Genomic DNA, 27,813 nt, shown 5'->3' with positions numbered 1-27,813 from the left:
TTGATCGGTCCCATGTCCTTGTTTATTCGAGATGCTCAGTCCAAGTGTTTGGCAATGCGAGAAACGATGACAACAACCTCATCGGTGGCAGCATAAAAGTTGCGACAGACATTCTCCAGCCTTGAGTTACCTGATGTTCTGGTCTCAGTTAACGGGACTGCTTTGACAAGTGAAGAATCCCAATCATTTATGAGGACCAACAGCATCGAACACGTTTGAAAAGCTCTGTGCCACCCTGCTTCAAATGAATCTGCTGATAGAGACTTCGAAACGTCAAGGCTATCAGGAAACAACAGTCTTCAGCCCCTTTGTAAATCAGATTGGCTCGGTCCTTACTCACAATACTCCCACTCCCACACACACTATAACCGCCGAGCTGCTGATGGGCAGACGCATCAGTACACGATTGAATCTTATATTTTCAAGTTGTTTGTGGAAGTTGGAGGCCGTACAGAATGAACGGAAAAGACACAGCGATTCCAGGAAAGCAGAAAGGACATTTGTACTGGGTCATTTAGTTCTTTTAAGAATTTCGGTGCTGGATCCGGGACCGGTCGGGACCAAAATAGGACCAGTGTCCGACGGGGAAAACGTTTGGGGGAGAGTGTTAAAAAATAAAGCTGGACCACTGAAGGAGGATTGAACCAGACACCGAGCGAGTGGAGCCACCTGGCGCTCGGAGGCTCCCCAGTGAGATGGACGTGAATGAAAGTAATGTTGCTAAAAGCTGCACCGAGGATCAACCCAGTAGTGTTCCGGTCGGAAGGGGGCAGGGAAACCACCTGAATGGATACATCTTCGCCTATCGAGAGTCTGCCCACTCAGCGCCAACACACCCGTCACCTCCACTGCTGAAGCACCCGCCAGTGAATTTCGTGACTGCCAGAGGATTAACCTGTCCACTGACTGACTTACTCGAAAGAGACTGTTTTGAGAGACGTGTGTTGTGCATTTTGTCAATAGCTCGCTTGTTATTTGAGAATGTTCATCAGGAATATGAAGGGGAGGAATGTGCTGGCCTGCCAGTTTAAGGGGCAAGCTCCCCGAGGTCTTTGGACTCGATCGGCCAATGGGATGAGAGGAGGCACGGCGGGCGTCGAGCGGATTTCCGCCAGTTGGAGTTTGGAGCCTTGTATCCTGGTAGCTTTTATCTCATTCCCTATCTAGTGTGCACGTTAAATAAATCGCTCATTCATAAATCCATCTCGTGGTTTCCCGTCTATCAAGATATTACAATTACATAAATTAAAACCAGTTCCTCCATCAATCCTCTCGTCATTTTGAAAAATCAGTACATTTAGGACAGATGATGTGATTTTTCCCGATGTTAGCCCGACTTCTGCTCACTCATTGCACCATTTTCACGCCGAGAAATAATATTCCTCTCCCCATTCTGACCTCGAGAAATCGCCTCATTGCTCACATTATACTGGCTTCTCTGCCACGCCAGGGTTTACATAGATTTTACATAGAATTTACAGTGCAGAAGGAGGCCATTCGGCCCATCGAGTCTGCACCGGCTCATGGAAAGAGCACCCTACCCAAGGTCCACACCTCCACTCTATCCCCATAACCCAGTAACCCCACCCAACACTAAGCGCAATTTTGGACACTAAGGGCAATTTATCAAGGCCAATCCACCTAATCTGCACATCTTTGGACTGTGGGTGGAAACCGGAGCACCCGGAGGAAACCCACACACACACGGGGAGAACGTGCAGACTCCGCACAGACAGTGACCCAAGCCGGAATCGAACCTGGGGCCCTGGAGCTGTGAAGCAATTGTGCTATCCACAATCCTACCGTGCTGCCCTCTCTCTCTCTCATTTTATAAACAGGATGGGACATTAATAATTCTCCAATCCCCTGGAACCACTCATTTATCAATGAGGATTCAATATCACGTCAGTGTTTCCACTATTTGGAACATTCCATCCCTCAGTCACTCTCACACAGCCAATCTAGACCCGGATAATCTTCTACTTCATTGCGATATGGAATCATAGAATCTACGGCATGGAGACAGGCCCTTCGGCCCAACCTTGTCCATTGCAATCAAAAAGCGCATCTATAAAAAGTGTTGGACTGAAAGGGGTTAACTGACCCTGTTTGTTCAGCGTCTGTAATTAATGCCAGTCCCGAGGGATCCTAATTGTGTCGCTGGAGGGTTCCCGTCTTCTATTCATAAGCGATTCATTTCAATGTGTTTATCCCAAACTGTCAGCGGGCGCATCGACTCCAACACTGACAGAGATCAGCGGCTCCAGAGAGACCGAGAGGACGGAGCAGAATCTGAGAACAATCGCTCGGACCGCTATATTAATGGACAAGAGTTTATCTGAAGGTCTTTACTTTATTACTTCTAGTAATTTATTATGGCGGATTGAAGGCGTAACGCTGATTATTCAAGCGGGTTATTATCCGCTCCTGGCTATTGTTGGTGCCCCTGGTAAGTCTTCCAGTCCAGGTATTTATTGCAGAAACCACTTTAAGTGTATTTTCGCTCTCGTTATTTATATCTTGGAAAGACTGAATCCAAGTTCTTCAATTCCAGTCAGTATGCCAATCCCTATCCATTGGCTACAGTTAGCGCTCTGCCTGATAACGGGTGTTGTTCCCCACTCCCCACTCCCTTTGAGACTGAAAGGTTTATATCCCGACGTTCTCTCCATTCCCAATCCTGCCCACGTGCCATCGCGGGCACTGCTTCATCTCAGCTGCAGAATAGACCACCACCTGTGTAATTCCTGTTACAAATCTTCATGAATTGCAGCTCAAGCACAACTCTGCTGTCCATATCCTAACTCTCACCCAATCCCGTCACCTGTTACCCCTGTTTTCATTGATCCACATTGGTTCTCAGTCCAGCAACATCTCAATATCAATATTCCCATTCTGTGATTGCAATTCTCCACCTACTCACCTATCAATTGATACCATTCCTGGTGAATGTGAAAATGAGTTAATTGTCATTACTTGTCCAGTTCTGTTATTGAAAGGTTAGTGGAGGTTCTGTGAATGGGTACCTGGAGGTTGTGTTGTGAACTGCTACACACATTCAGGGAGGACAGAGGATTTGTTCATCCAGCTCTAGATGAGGTAGGGGCCTTTAGTTACAGTGCATGTGGCCCTGCAACATGACAAACAAATGGAGCAGATGCTGCAGGGAAGGGACGCGCCGTAGTGAGGCAGATGAAGCGGCTCTACCCGGCCCACCTGGGGTTTCATAAGAATGCTTCACTAACCAGGGAGTTCATGTTGGAGATGTGCAGAGCTTTGGTGAGGCCACAGATGGATGGAGTACTGTGTGCAGTTCTGGTCGTCACATTGCTAGAATGACGTAATTGCACTGACGAGGGTGCAGAGAAGATTCATCAGGTTGTTGCCTGGGGTAGAACATTTAAGTTGTGGCGCGGGTTTGGATAGGCTTGCATTGTTTTCGCTGGAGTAGACCACTAAGCGGCGACCTGATCGAGGTGTACTAGATTCAGGAGTATGGACAGGGTGGCTCGGGAGGAGCTGGTCCTCTTAGTTGAAGAGTCAGTCACAAAGGGGCTTAAGCTCAGGGTAAAGGGCAGGGCGTCTGTGTTGTGAGGAATACCGTTTTACCCAGAAGGTGGGAATGGACTGGAAAACACTGCCTGTGAGGGTGGTAGGGGCGGGTTCCTTCACCTTCTTGAAGATGTATTTTGGTGTGGACTTGGCAAGTCACATCATCCAAGATTATGGGTCATGTGCTGGTAAACTGGATTAGGTGGTTTGGTCAGGTGTTCCTCCCGTGTCGGTGCAGAATTGATGGGCCGAAGGGCCTCTTCTGCATTGAGAGATTGTATCTTTCTGTGAAGTCGCCGATCCAGTACAATTCAAACCTACACTTAACCCAGGAGTAAAGTGTTATGCGACCCTGATTCAACAAGGAGTCGGTTACAGAAAGGTGTCACCTTCTTCAACACGACCTGGAGACTCACGCCGGGATGAGGAGGAGTCGTTAGCGATTTATGATCTCAACATCGAAACCCTAAAGCCCGTCTCAGCCATGGTGACCATAAAACTGAGGTGTTTGAAACAAGACTGCGGAGGCTCCTTGTTCAACAAAACGGTGTCATTAAAAACAAGGAAAAGGGCTCCTAAATAGGTAGGCTGGCTGCCTCACAGCGCCATGATTCCGGCTTCAATCCCGGCATTGGGTTGCGGTGTGGGTTTTGTACCTTCTCCCAGTGCTTGTGTGGGATTCCTCCGGGTGCTCCAGATTGTTCCCACAGCACAAAGATGTGCACGTTAGATTTATTGGACATGCTGAATTGCCCCTTTCTGTCCAGGGATCTACAGCTCAGGTTATGGGGATGGGGAGGCGGGGGAGGAGCTAGGCCTGGGGAGCGTTATTTTGCAGAGGGTGGGCGCGGGCTTGATGGGCCTTTTCTGTACTTTAGGAATTCGATGGTTCTAAGGATAAAGGCACAGGGGTCTCTGTGACAGGGCTGCTGAGTTGAGATCTGATCTGCGGGATTTCACATCTCTGTTTGTCCTGCTCAGTGTGTCGCTCCTGCGTTGCCGCTTCAGCAGGTTGGCCCCTCATTGTCAGGTCTGCCTGTCACTGCTCCGAGCATGTTACCCTGCACTCCTAATTGAAGCAGGGTGGATTCCCAGGATTGATGTGATTGGGAGAGTGGGAAATATGATCGGCCATGAGGTTACAGTTTGTGGTTGTTGCAGTTCTGCTGCTGCTGATGACCCACAGCGTCTGATCAAAGCCCAGATTTGAGATGCACGATCTGTTTGAAATCTCTCCTATTTAGTGCGATGGTGGTGCCACACAACCTGATGGAGACTCTCCTTACAGCCAAACTGATCTACATTCCTTTCCGGCCTGTCTGCAACTCAGTGTTCTTTTATTCATTGACGGTGTGGGTATCTCTGGCTATGCCAGTATTCACTGATCTCCCCTAGTTGCCGTTCAGAAGGTAGTGGCGAGCTGCCTACATGGCCCGGTGCAGTCACGGAGGTGTAGTTGCAGTCAATGTGCTTTAGCGAGGGAGTTCCAGGATTTTGACCGAGCGATAGTGAAGGAACAGCGATACATGTCCAGGTCAGCATGGTGAGTGACTTGGAGGGGAACCTTCAGGTGGTGGGGTTCCCCAGGTATCTGCTGCTCCTGTCCTTCGAGCTGTATTCGTTGTGGGCTTGGAAGGCGCTGGCCAAGGAAACTTTGTGATTTCTCCATTGCATATTTGAAATGGTACACGCGGTTGTCATTGTGCGGATGAATATGTGAGTGTGAGTGTGTCTATGTGTGTGTTCATTTGAGTATATCTGGATGTGAAGGTGGATGTGTGTGCAGGTTTATGAGTTTGTGTGAATTGGGAGATATGCCTGTGGGTGTGTGCGTGTGAGAGTGTGCCTGTGCTCGTGTGTATTGTGTGTTTATAGGTGTGTGGCTGAGTGTGTGTGTCAGTATATATTAGTGTGCGTGTGAGTTTGGATGTGTGGGTGGTTGTATGAGGCGGTGGCGTGGACGTCGTTGCTTCTTTGTGTGTGGTGTGGGTGGCGGGTGCGGGTGGGTTCGTGTTTGAGTGTGGGTGTGTTTTGATGAGTATGTGTGTGCGTGTCTGTGACTATGTTTCTGTGACGGGGGTGTCTGGTTGTGTCTGCGTATGTGGGTGTGGGTGAGTGCATATATGTGCGGTGCGTGTGCGGCTGTGTGTGTTTGCGTGTGCTTATGTGTGTGTATGTCTGTGTGGGTGTTTGTGTGTCTGTGTGCATGTTTGCGTGGGTGTCGGTGTGTGTGTGCTTATGTGGTTGTGTCTGTGTGGTTGTTCAGGTGACTGTATGGACGTGTTCATGTGTACGTGTGACTGGGCATTTGGTTATGAATGTTCTTTGGTGTGCGCGTTTCGGTGTTTGTGTGTACGCATTTGGGTGTGCATGAGGTTGTTATTGTGCATATGCTTGTTGGTGTGTATGTCGGCTGAGAGTGTGTATGTGTGGGTGTATGCGTGGGTGTGTGGGCGTGTCTTTGTGTGTTGGCGTGTGAGTGTATGTATATATGTGAGTGTGAGAGAGTGTGTGTGCCGGTGTGTGCGCCTGTTTGTGTGTGCATTTGGTTGTGTCTATGTATGTGTGTCTGTGTGTATAGGTGTGTGGGTGATTGTGTAGCTGTGTGTGTGTTTATGTGCGTAGATTTGTGTGAACGGGTGCCTATGTATTTGGGTGTGAGGAGGTGTTTGTGGGTGGGCGGTATATGTGGACTGTGTTTGAGAAAGTGTTTGGTTGCGTGTGTGTGAGAGAGGGTCAGTGTGTGTGAGGACTTGTGTCTGTGGGTGTGTGTTTTAGTGTGAAAGTAAGTCTGTTTCTGTGGTTGGATTTGAGTGTGTGTGCGTGTGGGTATGAGCATGTGTATGTGTGTGTGAGAGGGTGTGTGGGGGTTTCTGTGTGTGGGTCCGTGTTTGGGTGTGCGTGTGTGCTTGTGAGCTTCTGTGTGTGCGCGGCTGATGTGTGTGTGAATGGGTCTGTGTGTGCGTGGAGGGTGTACGCCTATTTGGGTGAGTTGGTGGAGTGTAGGCAAGTAAACGTGTGAGGTTGTGCGTGTGTTCTTGTGTGTGTGCGCGAGTGTGTGGCTATGGGCCTGTTTGTGGAAATGTGTGAGTGGGAGAGTATGTGTATGTGTGCCTGTGTGAGCGTCTTTGAGTGTGAGGGTGAGGTTGTGTGTTGGTTTGCATGTGTGCGTATTTGAGTGTGTCTGAGTGTGTATGTGCGCGTCTTGGTTTGGGTGTCTTTGTGGGGGTGCATTTTTGTGTGTGAGGGTACGAGTGTGCGCCTGTGTATGTGGGCGTGTGGGGGTGTTTGTGTGAGGACGTATGTATGTATCCGTCTTTGTGTGTGTGGGTATGTGTGTGAGTGTGTTTGGGTGGATTTGTATGTGTGGGTTTGCGTGTGGTGGTTTGTGTTTGTGCATATGCGTGTGCATATTCGTGTTGCTGTGTGTGAGTGTGCGGTGGGGATCTCTGTGAGAGGGTCTCTGTGTATATGTGGGTGTGTATGAGAGTGTGTGTATGAGTGTGCGTGGGGGGACTGTATATGTGTATGCATGTGTGTCTTTGTGTTTCTGTCGGGGTCTTTGTGTATGAGTGAGTTTGTGTGTGTGGGAGTGGCTGTGTGTTTGGGGGGAGTATGTGTATGCGTATGTAGTATGTCTGAGTGTGTTTGGATTTTGTGTGCTTAAGTATATGTGTGTTCATTTTGTGTTTGGGGGACTAATTTTGCAGGTGTGTGTGGGGGTAAGTTTTAGAGTGTCTGTGCGGCTCTGTGTGCATTGGTGTTTGTGTGTGGGTACGTGAGTGCATGCCAGGGTGTGGGTGTGGGTGTATTTGCATGTTCTTGGGTGTGTGGGTGGGTGCAGTGGAATGTATTTGTGGGTACAAACATACGTGTGTGTGTTTGTGTTTGTATGTGTGTCTCTGTGTCTGTGAGTGTTTGTATTTGTGTATCTGTGTCTGTGAGTGTCTGTATTTGTGTCTCTGTGATTTTGTGAGTGTGTGAGTTTGCATTTCTGTGTCTGTGACAGTGCATTTGTGTATCTGTGTCTGCGTGTCTGTATGTGTGCCTCTGTGCATCTGTGTGTGAGTGTATTTGTGCATATCTGTTTGTCTTAGTCAACACCACCTCTATCAAACTGGGAACGCCTTCCCCAGCCAGATGTATAATTTCATTGTCTACTTCCCTTCCTCACAGTGAACCTCATCACAATTATGATCCTGAAGAGAAAAAATTGTGGACTGTCCAAATGTGTCACTTGTTACCTGGTGGCCATGGCAGTGGGGGATCTACTGGTCGTGATTCTCGACCTAATATTGAGACACATTCCCATTGTTTTTGATGAACAGTTTGATTTCCTGCGGTCCATCCCCGTGTGTAATATCCACGCCGTCCTGCTTTATGCAGCCACTGACTGTTCTGTCTGGTTCACCGTCACTTTCACCTTTGATCGATTTGTGGCCATTTGTTGCCCGAAGCTGAAAAGTAAACATTGCAGCCAGAAAACGGCGGCTGTGGTCCTGGCTACAACGACTGTGCTGAGCTGTTTGAAGAACATTTTCTGGTATTTTATGTTCTCAGATGCGTATCGGTTGACGAATCTGCCATGGTTTTGTCATGTCCCAGGGGATGTTGCGTTCTCTCCTGTCTGGACAACAATCGAGTTCCTCCACAACATTCTAACCCCGGGTGTTCCATTCGCCCTGATTCTGCTGCTCAATGTTCTCACCGTCAGACACATTGTCCTGAGCAGCAGGGCCCGCAGGAGACTCCGGGCTCACAGCAGTGAGGAGAGTCCCAGAGACCCAGAGATGGAGAGTCGGAGGAAATCAATCATGTTACTGTTTATTATCTCGGCCAATTTCATCCTGTTATGGTCAATGTTAATGTTTTTTTCTATGTGGAACCGGCTGGATTATCTGGGGTATACCACTGTATGGGTAGATTATTATGTTATGGAATTGGGGTTCATGTTGCAGCTCTTGAGTTGCTGCACAAACACTGCGATTTACGCCGTGACACAGACTCAGTTCAGACAGCAGTTTAAGAATATGCTGAAATTTCCCTTTAGTCCGATTCTTCAATTTATGACATCCTGTGAGGGAACCACAACTACACGGCACCTCTCTCCTCACACTGCCAGTAAAACTGCCCATCACCAGCCAGGTTCACCCTGATTTGTCATCCTGCATTACCAGGGTCGTTGGCTATTTATGTTACCATTGGAGATGGTCGCCGGCCACTTTGAGTTTTGTGTGTGTATGTGTGTGGGTGGTGGGGCCAGCGATGCGAGGCCAAGAGGTTACTCTGGGAGGGGCAGCTACCACCTCAGGAGAACTGCAGCGGCCCCTGGGAATCGGGAGGAGGTAGAGGAGAAGGAACGCCACCAACTACAATGGGGAAAAGACTAGAAAAGATCTCAAATGAAATAAATCCGCTGACACAAGCATTATTTTAATGTTTCCTAAATTATTGAAACTTCCAGGTTCATGAAATTCTCTTTATCAGACAATAAAAAAACGTAAAAGACCTAAGCACCAACATTCAGAATAATAGGGCAGCATTACCGAGGCCCACTCACCTGCGCCATCCCGGAACCCCGCCTAACCGCCAACAACCCTCCAAATCGCTTCTCACACCCCGCTGAGGGGTGGGGGACTCTTTAGTCCGTTGTATAAAAGGTCGGTCAGGAAGGTATCCACCAGGGGAGAAACCCAGCTGCCTCTGTGTCATTCCCCCATGACCAATCAGCTGAGTCTAGTGGGGAATGTCTGAATCACACACAGACCTTTACCAATCTCCACCTAGTGGGGAATGTCTGAATCACACACACACCTTTACCATTCGGGTCAAACTAGCTTTTTCAAGTTATCCCCGGTATAACCCGTATCTTCAAGGAATAATATTACTTACTTACCACTTAGTAACTTACACATGGGTCCAGCTTGCTAAGTGAAGTAAAGAAAACTTTATAAAGAAAATAATAATCACCACTCTTTCAGGTTATCAATTTCAACTTAACTTTATTTTCAAGTTAAAAGAGAATAACTACATTTACAGAATGGTAAAAGGATCTTTTCTTGTTTCTTGTTCGGGCCAGTTGCAAACTTTCAAATCACTCTTGGCAATCAGTTTTCTTTAACTTTTGGTCTTCTGCTGACTTCTCTGGGCTACTCGGTCTGTCGATGTTGCTTGTCCCATCACCGAGGAAGATTCTGATTATCAGCTCATTGGGGGGGGGGGGGGGGGGGCAATGTGGGCGGCGCAAATTTGGGGGAATAAAATTGTTGGGGGATTATTATTGGCTGTCCTGTAACTTGACTAGCCTGGTTGGTGGATTTAAACACATTCCCTATTCAGCCCGTGTGCTGTGCAAGTCTGCCTATATTTAGTGTTTAAAGTGATAATTACCTCCTGTTCTGGTCTACATGTGACTGCAGATGCATAGAATTCTGCTTTAATCTTACCTTCCCTCTGAAATGGCCGAGTTAGAGACTGAGATCCAATGCAATTATCATGGATACGTCATGCTGGCCTTTCCAGAGATGTCCAAACCACATGGCAGAATGGACAAAGAAAACATCTCATTGTATTCTTGTTGACAACGCTAAATGGAAAAAATACATACCTCTGTTGTGGGACGTCTATTGATGCAATTCCGCAAGCGCCAAACTGGCGAAAAACAACAGAATCAGCGAAACACAAAGTATTCAAATTAAATATATAATTGCACCCTCATCCACCCCACAGCAATCCTCAAACTATCTGGACAATGGTTAAAGTTGTAGACAACATGCAGACGGGTAAAGTGACCTATTCCACTGCATGGGTCTGATCTAATCATAAAGATTAATTTCAAAACCAAATGCTGTGGAGACTGAAAACTGACAGAGGACGAAAACATTCTTAAGAAGTTCAACAGTCCAGGCAGCATCGGTGGAGATAATCCAGTTAACGCTTCAGTTCAGGATGTCCTGCCATCATAAGGAAAGAATGATAAAAATGTCAGAGTAATAAACCAGGGGAAGAAGGACGGGTCAGGGCGAGCAAAGGATGAGTGTGTGTGAGTGTGGAGACAAACAATGATGGAAGAGAAATATATTTCATGATAGAAAGACAGAGGGAATGGTCATGGCAGTAGCAATGAAATAAATGTTGTGTCTAAAGAACTTTGATTGATACATGTGTCATGTGAGAGTACCTTTAAGAAACGGGTGTTTATCAAATAGATGCAGTGATGTCAGAGTCTGGGTGGAGCTGGGCTGTCTGTCTGCTTTTACTTTCGTTTTTGAGCTGGCTGCTACAGTGCGTGTTTAGTTTCGCTTTCAGAGTTGGAGCTGCAACCAGCCAAACAAGATGTAATTTTGAGCTCCCTCTGCATGAAAAGAATGTCTTCAGATTACTTGCTAATTTCAAAGTGATATCTGCTCTCAGTAGAGAATTTAAACTTGATGTCTTTGTTAAAGAGGGTATTTGTCTTTTGGATGTTGCTGGGAATGATTAAGGGTTACTTATAGAGTGCTGTATTCTTTGGGGGGAGTTTTTGAGTTGATAGTTGCCAAGATGTTTACTATGTGTTTATAACATGTTAACTTGATTCATATGATAAACATTGTTTTGTTTGAAAAGCACTTTTGATTTATGTTGCATCACACCAAAGTGGGCCGTTGTGCTCGTCATAACTACAATCTATTTGAAAGTTGTTGGTCAGTTGGACTCCATGATACACTTTTGTGATCTCGAAACACTGGCCAGTAATATATGAAACCGATCTGATTGTAACATGATGCGAGAAAGAAAGAAAACCATGCCAACAATGTCAAAAAATATCAAACACAAACAACAAGATGTAGACACAGGTTAGGAGATAAAGCTGTTGAACTCAATATTAAGTCCAGATATATGTGGATTTCTGAGTCTGGACGATCATGAGCTCATTGTCGAGGTTGCATTGAACTTCACTGCAACAGCCCAGCAGACCAATGACAGAACGATCAGAGTTGAAGCAAGGCAGCGAATAAAAATAACACGACGGTCATGATTAAGCTAGTGGACAGAGCAGAGGTGTTGTCTGCCTTTTGACACAACGACCATAGCTGAGATACTCTGCGTATCATAGCTGCCACCTTTTCCAAGATACACCAATTGAAACTTGGATGTTTGACTGTATACACACTCCAAACCCGAAAATCTAGATAACCGCTCAAAAGCTCTGATCTAGCCTGAATTTATACCTAACAGAATAGACATAGGTAAATATAAAGGGAATTAGGAGAATTGAATCCACAACATTATTTCAGGGAAAGAGTCGAAAGATATTTTCATGGGCGGAGAAGGGTTGGAGGAATATTTTGGGACAAACAGATCTGATTTAAGATTAATAACACATGACACAACGCATTACACAAGCTTGCCACCCGCACATTGATTCTGCCTATACGTCCCGATGCCTCAGGCCGGCGGACACCATTCCCACATAGGCGTTGCCTTCTTCCAGACCCTTCCATCAGGCAGAAGGTAAAGAAGGAACAGTTTGTTGCCCAAAGCTGCTAGACTCCTCAACGACTCCCCCTCGGACTGATCTGCTCCCTGTAAGGCACTATTCCCGACGCCCTATGTTACTCTTGCTCATGTATTTGCTTTGTTTGGCCCTTTGTTCCGCATTGTAACCAATTACTGTTTGTCGATGAACCATTTGTCAATCTACTCTGTCAATTATTATTTTTGTCCACTATGTACATCTCATTGGCAGCAGAAAATACTTTTTAATGTACTTCGGTTATTGTGACAATAAATCAAATCAAAACAAATTAAATAGGTGCTACCTTATTCATCTTATTTTAGTGATGACAACATAAAGGTTAACTTGAGTTCATAGAATAAACATTGTTTTGTTTTTAAAAATACTGGGCCACTTCTGCTGTTGCATGACTGTGGGCTGTAGAATGTGCTCCCCAAACCACAATCTATTAAAAGTTGTGGGTCAGGTGAACTCCATGATACACTTTGGGATTCTCTAAACAACGACCCGTAACAATTGGGGGCTCATCCGGGATAAAAGTCTATCTAATTGATTGGCTGAGTGAACTTAAAGACCGTGGGGTGAGCATATTGTGGTTGATTTTCAGGTGTGCTATTTTCGTTTAAGTGGGAAGGGATGGTGGTGTTGTGGACAATGGCTCTTTCAGAGGCTCAGACGTTTTTGGGGGTGGAGACGGTCACTCACAGTACCTTACGGACAGAGACTAAAAGCAGCCTGTTAGATTTAGCAAAAACATTGCAGTTAACATTATCTGACAAAATGCGAAAAGATGAGGTATTTATGGCGGTGAAAAAGCATTTAAAGTTGCCTGAGATACAGTTTGACTCATTGGAAATGGCAAAAATTCAGTTACAAATTAAACAAATGGAACATGAGAAAGAATTAAAGCAGCTTGAATATGAAAGAGAGAGTGCGGAAAGAGAAAGTGAGAGAGAGGAAAAAGAAAAGGAGAGAGAAGAAATTGGTAAGAAAGAATAGCTCTCGCAGAACCAAAATAAAAATAAAGGGAAATAGATAAAGAGAGAAAGTTTGAACTTCAGAAAATGGCCATGAAACATGACAGTCATTTAAATTTAGCAGACGTAAAGGGAAACGTTCAGTTGGATGATACTGAGTAGGATAGTGAGAAAGAGCGTCATAGTCGAAGGCGTGGTGGGGATCTATTTAAATATGTCCAAGCATTGCCAACGTTTGACGAGAAGGAGGTAGAAGCCTTTTTCATTTCATTTGAGAAGGTAGCTAAACAAATGAAATGGCCACAGGACATGTGCGTTCCTGATTGAAACAAAGCTGGTAAATAGGGCTGGTAAAGTGTTCGCAGCACTACCGGAGGAGGTATCGGGGTCGTATGAGGAGGTGAAAAAATCCATCTTAGGTGCATTTGAACTAGGGCCTGAAGCTTACAGATTAAGGTTTAGAAATTTAAGGAAATTATTTGCTCAAACATACATGGAGTTTGAAAGGCTCAAACAGAGTCATTTTGATAGGTGGATAAGGGCTTTGAAAATAGACCAAACGCATGAAGCTCTCTGAGAAATAATGCTTTTGAAGGAGTTGAAAAATTCAATTCCTGGTGGAGTGAGAACTCATGTGGAAGAGCAGAGTGTTAAAACTGCGAGATTAGCAGCAAAAATGGCAGATGATTATGAATTAGTTCATAAATCAAAGCTTGGTTTCCGACATCAGTTTCAGCCTGTGAGCGATAGAAACTGGGGAGATGAGACATACTCAAGTGGTAAAGGTAAAGGTGATCTGATGGGAGATAATAAGGAAAGTGTACCTCAGATTTTCTTTTTAAATCCAGGAGGGTAGAAAAGAAATGAAACGTTTCAAATGTTTTCACTCAAATTAACTAGGCCATGTAAAGTCACAGTGTCGGTGGTTGGAGAAAAGCACTGGGAAGGCTGATGTGATGAAACAGGATAAGACAGTGGGGTTTGTTAGAATGGTGAAGGAAAGCCCAAGAGAAGCCAAGAAGGTGCAAACGATTGTACAGACTGTTCAAGAAGGTGCCAGATCTCCTTAAAGAATTTACTTGTGTGGGTAAAAGTTTACTCATGTGTATCAGGAGGAGCAGATAAATAAGTCACAATTTTAAGAGATACGGGAGCTAGTCAATCTTTAATGGTAAGAGATGCGGAGTTATGTAGGTTGGGAAGAATGTTGCCAGAAAGGTGATCATATGTGGAATGCAGGGTGAGAGGAGTAGCGTTCCATTATATAAGTTAAGGTTGGAAAGTCTAGTGAAGGGTGGTGAAGTGGTAGTAGGAGTAGTAGAGAAACGATCTTGCCCAGGAATACAGTTTATCTTCGGTAATGATATAGCTGGATCGCAAGTGGGAGTAATGCCTACTGTGGTTGATAAGCCAGTGAAAAATCAGACAACTGAAGTGTTGAAGGGCGAATATCCTGGGATTTCTCCGGATTGTGTAGTAACAAGGTCGCAAAGTGACAGGTTAAGACAAGATGATAAATCAAAGAATGAAGATGAAGTTGAAGTGCAATTATCAGAAACGATTTTTGATCAGATGATTGAAAAAGAACACGAACAGGTGGAGGATAAGGCGGAAATTTTTAGTTCAGGAAAATTGGCGGAGTTAAAACAGAAAGATATAAAAATGAAACAGATGTATCAGAAAGCATATACGGAAGAGGAATCTGAGTGTATACCAGAGTGTTATTACCGTAAAAGTGATGTATTGATGAGAAAATGGAGACCTTTACATATGCAGACGGATGAAAAGTGGGCAGCAGTTCATCAAGTAGTATTGCCGGTAAGGTATAGAAAGGAGGTATTGCGAGTTTCACATGAGGCACCAGTGGGAGGTGATTTGGGGATAAGGAAAACTCAAGCTAAAATCTAGAAACATTTTTATTGGCTTGGACTACATAACGATGTAGTTAAATGTTGTCAATCGAGTCATACATGTCAAGTCATACCCCAAGCAGTGATAAAAACCAGTGCCCTTAATATCCATTCCAGCATTTGAGGCTCCGTTTAAAAGGGTCCTAATTGATTGCGTAGGGCCGCTTCCTAAAAAAACCGTGGGAAGCAATATCTTTTGACTATAATGGATGTGACTACTAGGTTTCCATTACGTAATATTACAGTTAAAAGTATTGTGGAGGAATTACATGAATTCTTTACTAGATATGGACTACCCACAGAAATACAATCGGATCAAGGATAAATTTTACCTCAAAAGTTATTCAAAGAATTTATGGATAGCCTGGGAATAAAACAATTTAAATCAACTGTGTATCATCCAGAATCGCACATTGCGTTAGAAAGGTGGCATCAGACATTAAAGACAATGTTGAGGGCTTATTATCAAGATTATCCAGAGGATTGGGAGAAAGGAATTCCATTCGTACTGTTTGCAATTAGGGATGCACCGAATGAGTCAACCAAATTTAGTCCTGTTGAACTTATTTTTGGTCACGAGGTAAGAGGACCAGTTAAATTGATTCAGGAAAAATTGGTGAGTGAGAAATCGGAAATTACATTGTTCGATTACGTGTCAAAGTTTAGGGAACGATTAAATAGAGCAGGCAAATTGGCCAGACAACATTTAAAAGGTGCACAAAATGTGATGAAACGGGTAGCGGACAAGGAATCCAAAGTTCGTAATTTTGCCAATTGAGATAACGTTTTAGTGTAGTTACCAGTGGTAGGTGAGCCTTTAAAAGCTAGGTTTTGTTGACCTTATCATATTGAAAGGAAATTAAGTGAGGTGAATTATGTGGTAAGAACACCAGATAGAAGGAAGACTCGCCGAGTGTGTAATGTGAATATGCTGAAAAAGTACTTTGAAAGGGAAAGAGAGAAAAAGGAGGAGATTTTAATCATTCTAACTCAAAGTGAAGAACCAAATCCAGATGACTGAATTTGGCATATGTCAAATTAAATAGGATAATAAGGATTTTCTTAGTAATTGGGGTAAATTGTTGAGTTATCTTCCGGAGGAAAAACGAACTGACCTGAAAGAGTTATTGATATCATATGGGCAAGTTTGTGGAGATAAATTGGGAAGTATTAAACTGGCTATACATGATGTAGATGTGGGAAATGCTGTGCAATCAAACAACATCCATGTACACATCCTTTAAAATTGGCACATGTTAACAAAGACATTGAGAGTATGCTTACAAATGGCATAATTGAAGTGGGTTGCAGCCAATGGAGCTCACCCATAGTGATGTTAGCGAAACCAGACGGTACCCAACGGTTGTGTGTGGACTATAGAAAGGTTAATGTAGTTACAAGAACGGACTCTTATCCTATCCCACGTTAGGAGGATTGCATTGAGAAAGTGCGACAGTCCGCTTTTATTTCCATTTGGATTTACTTAAAGGCTACTGGCAGGTACCGTCTGGTCAAATAGTTATGCTATTTGGCATGAAAAACTCCCCCGCCACATTTCAACGGTTAACTAACGATGTTGTTTCAGGATTACTTGGATTGTGCGGTATACATCGACGATCTGGTAATTTTCAGCCAGACATGGAAAGAACATTTAAAACATTTGACCGACTTCAGGAGGCGGGTTTGGTGGTAAACCGAGCCAAAAGTGAATTTGGAAAAGCCCAAATCACTTTCCTTGAGGAGTTTCCGATACCCTCGAGACGAAGGGAAATAATGCAATTTTTGGAATGAGTGGATTTGATCGAACATATGTGCAAAAGCTTTGTAGCATGATTCCGCCACTCATGGACTTTCTGAAGAAACCTCGAAAATGTCAATGGACAACGGACTTTCAACAGGCATTTGAAAGCCTGAAAGCTGTGATAACCAATGCTCCTGTGTTGGAGAATTGCAAGGGACTCAGTGATCAGATTGAACTAAAGTATCTGAATTTAAAGAGAAATGTCGAGGCGTAAAGAAATGGACTGATCTTGCAGAGACCTCCTTGTTCAAAGAGACTGTCAATCGAGAAAGATTTCAGTTGGAGTATGAAGAAAGAACAAAAAAAAGGACTATATTTTTATACCGGTTCGCGGGTGTTGTTTTTTGCAACGATAAAGTATATTTACTGTGTTCATTATTTAAAGGATGTTGAAAAGCTGAAAAATCGAACCATCTTGAAGTTGATGGTTTATTTTCTTTGTGGGGGAGGTGTCATGAGAATGTCGCTTTAAGAAATGGTTAGCTGCTCATGTTACTGCAGTTATGTCAAAGTGTGGGTGGAGCTGAGCACTGCTTCTGCTTTTTAGTTTCACTTTGAGAAATAGCTTGGGCGTGTCTGCGTTTTCCAAACAGCTGCAGCTGAAGTTAAACAAAGAGCTTTCCTGTTGATCTCTGCCATCCAAAGACTATCTCTGGATCATTTGGTGAATTCAGAATTATAAATGTTCTCAGTAGTGAATGCGTACCTAATGTGCTCCTGTTTAAATGTTTAAGTCTTTTGCATGTTAAAAGGACAGCTTAAAGGATTACTTAGTGTTGTATTCTTTGGGGGTTATCGTTGAATTAATGTTTGCCCAGATATTCACTGTTTGTTTTAAAACGGTTAACTTGAGTTCCTAAAATAAACAATGTGTTGTTTCAAAAAATAATGGTCCATTTCTTCTGTACCATACCTGTAGAGTGAGCCGTGTGCTCCCCATACCACAATCTATGAAAGGTTGTGGGTCAGGTGATCTCAATGATATACTTTGGGGTTCTCTAAACCATGACCCATAACAATTAACTTACATATTTGACTTTGTCTATATATATGTTTCTGGAACCTACCTTTTCATTCACCCGAGGAAGGAACAGTGCTCCGAAAGCTAGTGATTTGAAACAGAGCTATTGGACTTTAACCTGGTGTTGTAAGACTTCTTACTGCACATTAAAACAGTCGATGTAAACAGTGCCCTACAGTAAACAGAGTCCATATAGACAGTGACCAACAGTAAAGAAAGTCTATGTAAACAGTGCACTACAGTAAACAGAGTCTATATAGACAGTGACCAACAGTAAACAAAGTCTATGTAAACGGTGCACTACAGTAAACAGAGTCAATGTAAACAGTTCCCAACAGCAACTAGAACCTATGCAAACCGTGTAAAAACAGTAAACAATCGATCAAAATCGTGGCCTACAGCAGTCTATATAAACAGTGTACGGCAGTAAACAGAGACTATACAAAACAGTGCCCATAATAAACAGAATCGATGTAAACTGTGCCCTACCGTAAACAATCTTTGCAAACAGTACAGAACAGTAAACATAGGCTATGTAAACAGTGCCCACCAGTAAACAGAGTCGATGTGAACAGTCCCCGATAGTGAGAAGTCAATCTAAACAGTGCACTGCAGTAAACAGAGGAGATGCAAACAGTACCGACACTAAACAGAGATTATGTGAACGCTGTCCTACGGTCAAGGCTGTCTATTAACACAGTAACCTGCACTAAACATAGATGAAGGGAACAGTGCCCAGCAGTAAACAGGGTCTACAAGAAGGGTGCACTATAGTAAACAGAGTTTATGTAAACAGTGTCTGATAGTAAACAGAGTCTACGTAAACTGTGCCCTAAAGTAAAAAGAGTCTATGGCAACAGCTCCTTATTAAATTGGATTTTTTTATTGCCACGTGTACTGATGTACAATGAAAAGTATCGTTCTACAGACTCTATGTTAAAAATGCCCGACTTATAAAATGTTTATCTAAAACGTGCACTACTGTAAACAGAGTCTATGTAAATAGTGCCATACAGTAAACAGTGTTTCTCTATACCGTGCGCTGCTATAAAGAGAGTCTATGTAAACAGTGCTTATGTAAACCGAACACTGTTGTAGACAGTCTATCTAAGCAGTGCCCTACCGTATACAGTGTTAATGTGAACCGTGCATGACTGTAAACAGAGTCTATGTCAACAGCGCCCCACAGTAAAGTGTTTATGTAAACTGTGCACTGCTGTAAACAGATTCTATGTAAAGCGGGCCCTACAGTTAACAGTATTTATGTAAATCGTACACTGCTGTCAATACAGTCCATGTAAACAGTTCCCTACAGTAAACAGTGTTTTTGTAAACTATACACTGCTGTAAATAGGAACAATGTTAACAGTGCCCTCCACTAAACAGTGTTCATGTACACTGCTGTATACAAAGCAGATGTAAAGTGTTCCCTAATGTAAACAGTATTTATGTAAACCGTAACCTGCTGTAAACACTCTATGTCAACAGTGCCCGACAGTAAACAGCGTGTATGTAAACTGTACATTGCTGTAAACATAGTTTAGTATACAGTTCCCGACGGTAAACAGACCGAAAGAACACCGTACACTACTGAAAACAGAGTCTCTTTAAGGAGTGTCCTACTGTAAGCAGATTCTATGGGACCAGTGCCCTACAGTAAACAGTGTTAACGTAAAACGTACACTGCTGTAAGCAGAGTCTCTGTAAACAGTGCCGTACAGTAAACAGTGTTCATATAAGACCATAAGACATAGGAGCGGAGGTAAGGCCATTCGGCCCATCGAGTCCACTCCGCCATTCTATCTTGGCTGATTTCAACTCCATTTACCCACTCTCTCCATAGCCCTTAATTCCTCGAAAAATCAAGAATTTATCAACTTCTGTCTTAAAGATACTCAACGTCCCGGCCTCCACCGCCCTCGGTGGCAATGAATTCCAGAGACGCACCACTCTCTGGCTGAAAAAACTTCTCCTCATCTCTGTTCTAAAGTGACTCCCTTTTATTCTAAGGCTGTGCCCCCGGATCCTAGCCTCCCCTGCTAATGGAAACAACTTCGCTACGTCCACCCTATCTAAGCCATTCATTATCTTGTAAGTTTCTATTAGATCTCCCCTCAACCTCCTAAACACCAATGAATATAATCCCAGGATCCTCAGACGTTCATCGTATGTTAGGCCTACCATTCCTGGGATCATCCGTGTGAATCTCCATTGGACCCGCTCCAGTGCCAGTATGTCCTTCCTGAGGTGTGGGGCCCAAAATTGCTCACAGTATTCTAAATGGGGCCTAACTAATGCTTTATAAAGCTTCAGAAGTACATCCCTGCTTTTATATTCCAAGCCTCTTGGGATAAATGACAACATTGCATTTGCTTTCTTAATTACGGACTCAACCTGCAAGTTTACCTTTCGAGGATCGTGGACTAGGACTCCCAAGTCCCTTTGTACTTCAGCATTATGAATTTTGTCACCGTTTAGAAAATTGTCCATGCCTCTATTCTTTTTTCCAAAGTGCAAGACCTCGCACTTGTCCACGTTGAATTTCATCAGCCATTTCTTGGGCAACTTTCCTAACCTGTCTAAATCTTTCTGCAGCATCCTCACCACCTCCATGCTACCTGCCGCTCCACCTGTCTTTGTATAATCGGCAAACTTAGCCAGAATGCCCACAGTCCCGTCATCTAGATCGTTAATATATAAAGAGAACAGCTGTGGCCCCAACACTGAACCCTGCGGGACACCACTCGTCACCGGTTGCCATTCCGAAAAATAACCTTTTATCCCAAATCTCTGCCTTCTGCCTGACAGCCAATCGTCAATCCATGTTAGTACCTTGCCTCGAATACCATGGGCCCTTATTTTACTCAGCACTCTCCCGTGAGGCTCCTTATCAAAGGCCTTTTGGAAGTCAAGATAGATAACATCCATTGGCTCTCCTTGGTCTAACCTATTGGTTATCTCTTCAAAGAACTCTAACAGGTTTGTCAGGCACGACCCCCCCCCCCCCCTTACTAAATCCATGCTGATTTGTCCTAATCCGACCCTGAACTTCCAAGAATTTAGAAATCTCATCCTTAACAATGGATTCTAGAATCTTGCCAACAACCGAGGTTAGGCTAATTGGCCTATAATTTTCCATCTTTTTCCTTCTTCCCTTCTTGAACAGGGGGGTTACAACTGCGATTTTCCAATACTCTGGGACTTTCCCTGACTCCAGTGACTTTTGAAAGATCATAACTAACGCCTCCACTATTTCTTCAGCTACCTCCTTTGGAACTCTAGGATGTAGCCCATCTGGGCCCGGAGATTTATCAATTTTTAGACCTCTTAGTTTCTCTAGCACTTTCTCCTTTGTGATGGCTACCATATTCAACGCTGCCCCCTGACTCTCCGGAATTGTTGGGATATTACTCATGTCTTCTACTTTGTAGACTGACGCAAAGTTCTTATTTAGTTCCTCAGCTATTTCCTTGTCTCCCATCACCAGATTACCAGCGTCATTTTGGAGCGGCCCAATGTCTACTTTTGCCTCCCGTTTGTTTTTAATGTATTTAAAGAAACTTTTACTATCATTCCTAATGTTACTAGCTAGCCTACCTTCATAATTGATCCTCTCTTTCCTTATTTCTCTCTTTGTTATCCTCTGTTTGTCTTTGTAGCCTTCCCAATCTTCTGACTTCCCACTACTCTTTGCCACATTATAGGCTTTCTCTTTTGCTTTGATGCATTCCCGAACTTCCTTTGTCAGTCATGACTGCCTAATCCCCCCTCTGATAACCTTTCTTTTCTTTGGGATGAACCTCTGTGCTGTGTCATCAATTACTCCCAGAAACTCCTGCCATTGCTGTTTTACTGTCTTTCCCACTAGGCTCTGCTCCCAGTCGATTTTCGTCAGTTCCTCCCTCATGCCCTTCTCGTTACCTTAATTTAACTGTAACATCTTTACATCTGATTCTACCTTCTTTCTTTCAAATTGAAGATTGAATTCTACCATATTGTGATCACTGCCTCCTAAGTGCTCCCTTACTTTAAGATCTTTAATCAAGTCTGGCTCATTACATAACACTAAGTCCAGAATGGCCTGTCCCTTCGTGGGCTCCATCACAAGCTGTTACAAAAGCCCTCCTGTAAACATTCAATGAATTCCCTTTCCTTGGGTCCACTGGCAGCATTATTTACCCAGTCCACCTGCATATTGAAGTCCCCCATGATCACTGTGACTTTGCCTTTCTGACATGCACTTTCTATTTCGTGGTGCAAATTGTGCCCCTGGTCCTGGCCACTGTTAGGAGGCCTGTACATAACTCCCATTATGTTTTTTTTTGCCTTTGTAGTTCCTCAACTCTATATAAACCGTACACTGCTGGAAACAAAGCCTGTCTAAGCTGTGCCCTACCGTAGACAGTGTTAAAGTAAACCATACACTAGTGTAAACAGGCTATACAAACAGCGCCCTACAGTAAAGTGTTTATGTAAACCGTGCACTGCTCTCAACAGAGTCATTATAAACGGTACCCTACTGCAAACAGTATCCATGCAAAATGTACACTGCTGTAAACAGAGTCATTGTAAAGACTGCCTTCCTGTAAACAGAGTGAAAGTAAACCGTATACTTCAGTAAACAGTGTCCTACAGTAAACAGAATGTATTACGTGCCCTACGGAAATCAGAGTCTATGTAAAAAGTGCACTAAAGCAAACAGTGTTTATGTAAAATGTACACTGCTGTAAGCAGAGTCTATGTAAAAAGTGCCCTACAGTAAACAGAGTGAAAGGGAAACGTACATTACTGTAAACAGACTATGTAAAAGTGCACGATACAAACAGTATCAAAACAGTGCCCTACAGTCAACAGTGTTAATGTAAACCGTACACTGCTGTAAACAGAGTCTCTGGAAACTGTGCCCTACAGTAACAGTATTTCTATAAACCGTACACTGCTGCAAACAATCTCTATGTGAACAGTGCTCTACAGTAAACATTGTTTATGTAAACCGTACACTACTGTAAACATAGTCTCTGTACACAGTGCCCTACAGTAAACAGTATTTCTATAAATCGTACACTGCTGCAAACAATGTTTATGTAAACAGTGCCCTACAGTAAACATTGTTTATGTAAACCGTACATTGCTGTAAACAGAATCAATGTAAACGGTGCCCTATAGCAAACAGTGTTTAAGTAAACGGTATACTGCTGGAAATAGATTCTATATAAACGGTGCTCTACAGTAAACAGTGTTCATGTAAACGGTAAACTGCTGGAAACATATACTATATAAATGGTGCTCTGCAGCAAACAGTGTTTATGTAAACAGTATACTGCTGGAAACAGATTCTATATAAACAGTGCGCTACAGTGAACAGTATTTTTGTAAACGGTGCAATGCTGCAAACAGACTATGTAAACAGTGCTCTTCAGTCATCAGCGTTTATGTAAACCGTACACTGCTGTAAACATAGTCGATGTAAACAGTCCCCTACAGCAAACAATGTTTATGGAAACCGTACACTGGTGTAAACATAGTCGATGTAAACAGTCCCCTACAGCAAACAATGTTTATGTAAACCGTACACTGCTGTAAACATAGTCGATGTAAACAGTCCCCTACAGCAAACAATGTTTATGGAAACCGTACACTGCTGTAAACAGAATCTATGGAAACAGTCCCCTACAGCAAACAATGTTTATGGAAACGGTACACTGCTGTAAACATAGTCGATGTAAACAGTCCCCTACAGCAAACAATGTTTATGGAAACCGTACACTGCTGTAAACATAGTCGATGTAAACAGTCCCCTACGGCAAACAATGTTTATGGAAACCGTACACTGCTGTAAACATAGTCGATGTAAACAGTCCACTACAGCAAACAATGTTTATGGAAACGGTACACTGCTGTAAACATAGTCGATGTAAACAGTCCCCTACAGCAAACAATGTTTATGGAAACCGTACACTGCTGTAAACATAGTCGATGTAAACAGTCCCCTACGGCAAACAATGTTTATGGAAACCGTACACTGCTGTAAACAGAGTCTATGTAAACAGCGCCCTACAGTAAGCAGTGTTTATGTAAACCGTACACCGCTGTAAAAATAGTCTATGCTTACAGTGTACGACAGAAAACAGTGCTTTTGTCAACCGTACACGGCTGTAAACAAAGTCCATGTAAACTGTGCGCTGCAGTAACAGTGTTTATTTAAACTGTACAGCGCCGTAAACAGTTTACATAAACAGTGCCCTACGGCAAACAGAGATTTTGTGAACCGTACCTTGCTGTAAACAGAGTCTATGTAAAGAGTGCCCTGCAGTAAACAATGTTTTTGTAAACCGTGCAATGCTGTGAACAGCCTATGTAAATAGTACCCTCCAGCAAACAGTGTTTATGTAAACCTTACCACTGCTGTAAACATACTCTATGTACACAGCGTCCGGTAGTAAACATTTTATGTAAACCGTACACTGCTGTAAAACGAGTCAATGTGTACAATGCCCGTGTAAACTGTAAAGCGTGTTTATGTGAGCTGCATAATGCTGTAATCAGTCAATGGTAACAGATTGCCCAATTATAAACAGTGCTTATGTAAACCGTACACTGCTGTAAACAAAGTCTATGTAAACAATGCCCTACGGTAAACAGTGTGTATGTAATCCGTACACTGCTGTAAACTGAGTCATTCTAAACAGTGCCCTACAGTAAACAGTTTTTAAATAAACCTCACCTTGCCCTGCACAGACTCTATGTAAACAGGGCCCGACAGTAAACAGTGACTATGTTAACGGTACACTGCTGTAAAGTAAGTACATAAACAGTGCCCTAAAGTATACAGTGTGAAGGCAAATGGTCCAGTGCTGTAAACAGTCGATGTAAACAGTGCCCAATTGTAAACAGTGTTTATATAAACGTTACATTGCTGAAAACAAAGTAAATGTAAACAGTTTCCCACAGTAAACAGTGTTTACGTAAACCTTACACTGCTGAAAGCAGAGAGTAGGTTAACAGTTACCTACAGTAAACACTGTGAATGTAAGCAGTACACCGCTGTAAACAGAGTCGATATAAACAGTGCCTTTCAGATAAATGTGTTAATGTAAACCGTACACAAATAGAGTCTCTGTAAACAGTCCAATACAGTAAACAGTGTTTATGTAAACCGTACACTGCTGGAAGCAGAGAGTAGGTTAACAGTTACCTACAGTAAACACTGTGAATCTAAGCAGTACACAGCTGTAAACAGAGTCGATATAAACAGTGCCTTTCAGGTAAATGTGTTAATGTAGACCGTACACTGCTGCCAATAGAGTCTACAGAAAGCACAATAAACAGTGTTTATATAAGCCGTACACTACTGTAAACAAAGTCTATGCAAATAGTGCCCTAGAGTGTTTCTCTATACCGTGCGCTGCTGTAAAGAGAGTCTATGTAAACAGTGCTTATGTAAACCGAACACTGTTGTAGACAGTCTATCTAAGCAGTGCCCTACCGTAAACAGTGTTAATGTGAACCGTACACTACTGTAAACAGAGTCTATGTCAACAGCGCCCCACAGTAAAGTGTTTACGTAAGCTGTGCACTGCTGTAAACAGATTCTATGTAAACGGGCCATACAGATAACAGTATTTATGTAAATCGTACACTGCTGTAAATACAGTCCATGTAAACAGTGTCCTACAGTAAACAGTGTTTTTGTAAACTATACACTGCTGTAAATAGGAACAATGTTAACAGTGCCCTCCACTAAACAGTGTCCATGTACACTGCCGTAAACACAGCAGATGTAAAGTGTTCCCTAATGTACACAGTATTTATGTAAACATAGAACATAGAACATAGAAAATACAGCACAGAACAGGCCCTTCGGCCCACGATGTTGTGCCGAACCTTTGTCCTAGATTAATCATAGATCATCATTGAATTTACAGTGCAGAAGGAGGCCATTCGGCCCCCCGAGTCTGCACCGGCCCCCGGAAAGAGCACCCCACCCAAACTCAACAGCTCCACCCAACACCAAGGGCAATTTGGAAATTAAGGGCAATTTATCATTGGCCAATTTACCTAACCCGCACATCTTTGGATTGTGGGAGGAAACCGGAGCACCCGGAGGAAACCCACGCAGACACGGGGAGGACGTGCAGACTCCGCACAGACAGTGACCCAATCCGGAATCGAACCTGGGACCCTGGAGCTGTGAAGCAATTGTGCTATCCACAATGCTACCGTGCTGCCCTTGAGAACAAATAAATCTACACTATATCATTTAACCGTAATCCATGTACCTATCCAATAGCTGCTTGAAGGTCCCTAATGTTTCCGACTCAACTACTTCCACAGGCAGTGCATTCCATGCCCCCACTACTCTGTGGGTAAAGAACCTACCTCTGATATCCCTCCTATATCTTCCACCTTTCACCTTAAATTTATGTCCCCTTGTAATGGTTTGTTCCACCCGGGGAAAAAGTCTCTGACTGTCTACTCTATCTATTCCCCTGATCATCTTATAAACCTCGATCAAGTCGCCCCTCATCCTTCTCCGTTCTAATGAGAAAAGGCCTAGCACCCTCAACCTTTCCTCGTAAGACCTACTCTCCATTCCAGGCAACATCCTGGCAAATCTTCTTTGCACCTTTTCCAAAGCTTCCACATCCTTCCTAAAATGAGGCGACCAGAACTGTACACTGTACTCCAAATGTGGCCTTACCAAAGTTTTGTACAGCTGCATCATCATCTCACGGCTCTTAAATTCAATCCCTCTGTTAATGAACGCGAGCACACCATAGGCCTTCTTCACAGCTCTATCCACTTGAGTGGCAACTTTCAAAGATGTATGAACATAGACCCCAAGATCTCTCTGCTCCTCCACATTGCCAAGAACTCTACCGTTAACCCTGTATTCCGCATTCATATTTGTCCTTCCAAAATGGACAACCTCACACTTTTCAGGGTTAAATTCCATCTGTCACTTCTCAGCCCAGCTCTGCATCCTATCTATGTCTCTTTGCAGCCGACAACAGCACTCCTTACTATCCACAACTCCACCAATCTTCGTATCGTCTGCAAATTTACTGACCCACCCTTCAACTCCCTCATCCAAGTCATTAATGAAAATCACAAACAGCAGAGGACCCAGAACTGATCCCTGCGTACCGCCACTGGTAACTGGGATCCAGGCTGAATATTTGCCATCCACCACCACTCTCTGACTTCTATCGGTTAGCTAGTTCGTTATCCAACTGGCCAAATTTCCCACTATCCCATGCCTCCTTACTTTCTGCATAAGCCTACCATGGGGAATTTTATCAAATGCCTTACTAAAATCCATGTACACTACATCCACTGCTTTACCTTCATCCACATGCTTGGTCACCTCCTCAAAGAATTCAATAAGATTAGTAAGGCAAGACCTACCCCTCACAAATCCGTGCTAACTATCCCTAATCAAGCAGTGTCTTTCCAGATGCTCAGAAATCATATCCTTCAGTACCCTTTCCATTACTTTGCCTACCACCGAAGTAAGACTAACTGGCCTATAATTCCTAGGGTTATCCCTAGTCCCTTTTTTGAACAGGGGCACGACATTCGCCACTCTCCAATCCCCTGGTACCACCCCTGTTGACAGTGAGGACGAAAAGATCATTGCCAACGGCTCTGCAATTTCATCTCTTGCTTCCCATAGAATCCTTGGATATATCCCGTCAGGCCCGGGGGACTTGTCTATCCTCAAGTTGTTCAAAATGCCCAACACATCTTCCTTCCTAACAAGTATTTCCTCGAGCTTCCCAATCTGTTTCACACTGTCCTCTCCAACAATATCGCCCCTCTCATTTGTAAATACAGAAGAAAAGTACTCGTTCAAGACCTCTCCTATCTCTTCAGACTCAATACACAATCTCCCGCTACTGTCCTTGATCGGATCTACCCTCGCTCTAGTCATTCTCATATTTCTCACATATGTGTAAAAGGCCTTGGGGTTTTCCTTGATCCTACCCGCCAAAGATTGTTCATGCCCTCTCTTAGCTGTCCTAATCCCTTTTTTCAGTTCCCTCCTGGCT

Source organism: Scyliorhinus torazame, chromosome 23 (genome assembly GCF_047496885.1).
Source record: "Scyliorhinus torazame isolate Kashiwa2021f chromosome 23, sScyTor2.1, whole genome shotgun sequence".
Classification (NCBI taxonomy): Eukaryota; Metazoa; Chordata; class Chondrichthyes; order Carcharhiniformes; family Scyliorhinidae; genus Scyliorhinus; species Scyliorhinus torazame.
This window is presented reverse-complemented; position numbering follows the sequence as displayed.